The 3506-nt window shown below is 37.0% G+C and overlaps 1 pseudogene; it reads left to right on the forward strand.

The window, feature by feature from the left end:
* Positions 1-620: 620 nt before the first annotated feature.
* On the forward strand, positions 621-1700 carry LOC148957035 (uncharacterized; annotated as a pseudogene).
* The last annotated feature ends 1806 nt before the right edge of the window (positions 1701-3506 follow it).

The raw sequence follows: 3506 nt of genomic DNA on the forward strand, positions 1-3506 counted from the left end.
ATATATATATATATATATATATATAAGTGGGATCCACCACTTATGGAAGATCCACCATAGTGGGAGGATCTTCTGTAGGAGGACAACTGCGACAGGGTGTAAGATCCAGATCTATGGACAACGGTCTCTTCAAAGGGCTGCCTCGACTCTTTTGGGGTATCTGCAAGACTGGGGACCTTGCAGTTAACTCTATTCCCACTTGAGGAAGTGCGCCCTTCGAGGAAATTATGGTCTAATTAACGACACAGCATTCGCACGGGATTTTCATTAATGGATAATTCTTCTGGGCTTGGTCTGTTTTTACTGGCGTTTCCAGGCTTAAAAACCTTTTCCTAGCTAATTTATCTAATTTGGGTTGTCTCCCCGTAGTAGCATAATATTACCAGTATTAATCAATACCAGTATTGATTCAGAGTTCAGAGAGTTAAGAGCAATTCAATCGGATAAAATAAAGGATTAAATCTGGACAGCTTGCGTAACCAATTTTTTACCTGTGTGTGGCTTTGTGCCAAAATTGTGAATATATTTTTCGAAAACAAGAAAAATAACTTATTGCTTTGTTGCAATACTAGATCAATTAAGGACTACATTTGTACATTGACAAGATCCAAAGTATGAAAATGGCAAACCAAACATTAGAGGCTGAGAAAACGCAAAATGCCCAGTTTTTGCGAGAAATAAATTTCAAATTGGATTTATTACAAGCGCTTTCGTAGAAAGTTAATGCAATTCCTGGACTTTCGGATAGCATTGCTGCCTTACAAGTACAGATGAATAACATTAGTACACAGCTATCTAGAAATGTTGAGACAAATGAAGAAATTAAAAAAGAGCTGGAAAATGTTAAATCAGACCTAGTTATCATATCTGAACGAGCCAACCAGCTCGAAACAGAGCAGAAAAGAACAAATTTGATTATTTATAATTATACTCCGCAACACCATGGCGAGTATACTGTGAAGCAAGAAATAATGGATTTATTAAACCGTGCTATGCCTTCTCTCGAAATGAGTCGATGTGATGTACGTGACATTTTTAGATTGAAATCAGGGCCAGTAGTAGTGAAGCTAAACTCGGTCGAAATCAGAGACTATATCTTAAGAAATAGTTCTTTATTGAGAAAGGGAGGTCTATCGGTGGCCCCAGATTACACAGCTAAACAAAGAGAATCCCGTAAATACTTAAAGGAAATTATGAATCTTGCACAGAACGACGGCCGTGATGCAATGCTACGAGGTGACAAGCTGTTTATCCAAGGCCGACTATTCAGGTACGATGGAAAGGCTGTGATTGAGGTTAAATGCAACTTGGCGCCAGTTAAAAATATTGGTCCACCCCCTAGTGCTAGACTCCCAAATTACCCTGCTGTTATCCCGATGGGGCTAGATAGTGATGCCAGTAATAGCGATGCCAAGACAGTGATACCATCAACAGCCTATTCTCAGGCAGTATCGGCAACTAAAAGACCTGCTAGTGCTGTTATAAGCCCTAATGAGCTACATCGACCAGGCACTCGTAACGTGGCACCCAGAGGAAACCATTCTCCAAGAAAAGGACTTAACAGAAGACCTCGCAGTGGTTTTTCCCATAATTTTGTTGATAATAGTCAGCGAGTGCTCACAGATATTAATAGTCGCAGTCGTGAGTATTACCATTTTGCCTTTTCTTCGACAGAGGCCAGGAACGAGGATCTCCAATAAATGGCTAGTGATATTAATGCACTGACAGAAAGCATAGACGCATAGGAAATAAAGAGCGATATACTGAGTTTAGTGTCATGGAACATACAAGGACTACGTGATAAGCTGCCTTATTTATATGACGATTTACTTTCGTTTGATGTGATTTCGTTTATTGAAACATGGAACGATCATTCTCCTATATCACCTCTCCCAGGGTATTTGGTTGAACAGGTTGTGCGTAAACCAGCAAAAAATAATAGACAGTATGGTGGTATTTTGGTTTTGATTAAATCATCAGCCATTGATGGTTATGAAAGAGTTAATAGTAGATCTGAAAATTTACTTTGGCTACGTATTTGTTTTAAATGTGGGAAGAGATTAATTTTGGGCGTTGTATATATCCCTCCACAAAATAGTTCTTATAATCGAGAAAATACTTGGGAAATTTTAGATGATGAATTGTCGCTAATACAAGAAAGTTATAGTGATTTTGAGTGCGTTTTGATGGGGGATTTCAATGCTTATATACTGGCGTTGAGGTTGAGGTTCCAGATTTATTAATCTCAGATTTAGGGGATTTGGTCCCAATTTGTTGTAGATTACCGCGAAGTAATAAGGATGAAAAAATAAAAATAAATGTTTGGGGAAGAAAGCTCCTGGCGCTTTGCGGGGAACATGGTCTGATCATTTCGAATGGAAGGTTTGAAAATGATAAGGGTCTGGGCGAGTTCACTTGCCTTTCGGGCCCAACTCCAAGTGTTGTAGATTATGCGCTGATTAATACGAAATTTGTACCTGAATCGATTGGTATTGATGTACTAGATTTAGTTGGATCCGATAATAGAGCTATTAAGCTTGAGTTGAAGACTGGGAAGCTTCAGGATGTTGTTCCTCGAGTTAGAAATTTATCTAATGGGGATCTTAGATTAGAGGTATTAGTAAAAAGAATTAAATATTATTTAAATGATAATGATTTTGAAAATTTGAAAAGGGGGCTTATGAATTTGCATATAACAAATAAGTTGAAAGCGTTAGAAGAAGATGGAAAAGATATACATGGTATAATTATGGAGTTAAATGGAATAATTTGCAGTTGTTCAGCATCGTGTAATCTGAATAAAAATGAAAATAAAAACGAGCGATATTTTGATTTGGAGTGTAAGTTAATGAAAGAAAAGGTCAGATATTTATTGAATCTTTTAAAATAATGTGATAAACCTGAAGAGCAAAGTTTAAGATTAGCCGAATATAAAGATAAAAGAAGAGATTACAAAAGGTTAATTAAAAGGAAAAAATAGAGTTTGAGATTAAGAAGAAACTGGATATTGCAAATTATTTTAGAAATAAAGATTTTAGAAATTTTGGGGTTATGTAAGGAATGATATTGGAAATGAAAAAAGAATGACACAGGTGGCTCCAGACGCCAACTCATGGCCTGATTACCTAGAAAGCTTGGAAGGTGATTGCGCAGAATTACAAGAGGTAACACATACCACAGAGATGGTTGTTTATCCCATCAAGGAACATGATTTTGATTTAGTAGGGGAAGTGAGTAATGATGAGGTCAAGTTTGTATTCAAGAATTTAAAAGGAGGTTCGGCTGCGGGTGCCGATGGTGTACCAATAACGTTAGTTAAGAATTTTCTTTAAATTTTTATGTCGATAATTGTTTTTCTTTGTAATAAGGTTTTAACGTCAGGACACTGGCCAAATGATTGGAAGAGATCATTGCTTATCCCGCTTTTTAAGAGAGGAAACCCTAAGTTGCACATGAATTATCGTTTAATAGCGCTAGTCCCTGCTTTAAGTAATATAATGGAGAAA

The sequence above is a fragment of the Artemia sp. Qi Xiang Cuo genome, chromosome 1 (assembly GCF_049724085.1).
Source record: "Artemia sp. Qi Xiang Cuo chromosome 1, ASM4972408v1, whole genome shotgun sequence".
Lineage (NCBI taxonomy): Eukaryota > Metazoa > Arthropoda > Branchiopoda > Anostraca > Artemiidae > Artemia > Artemia sp. Qi Xiang Cuo.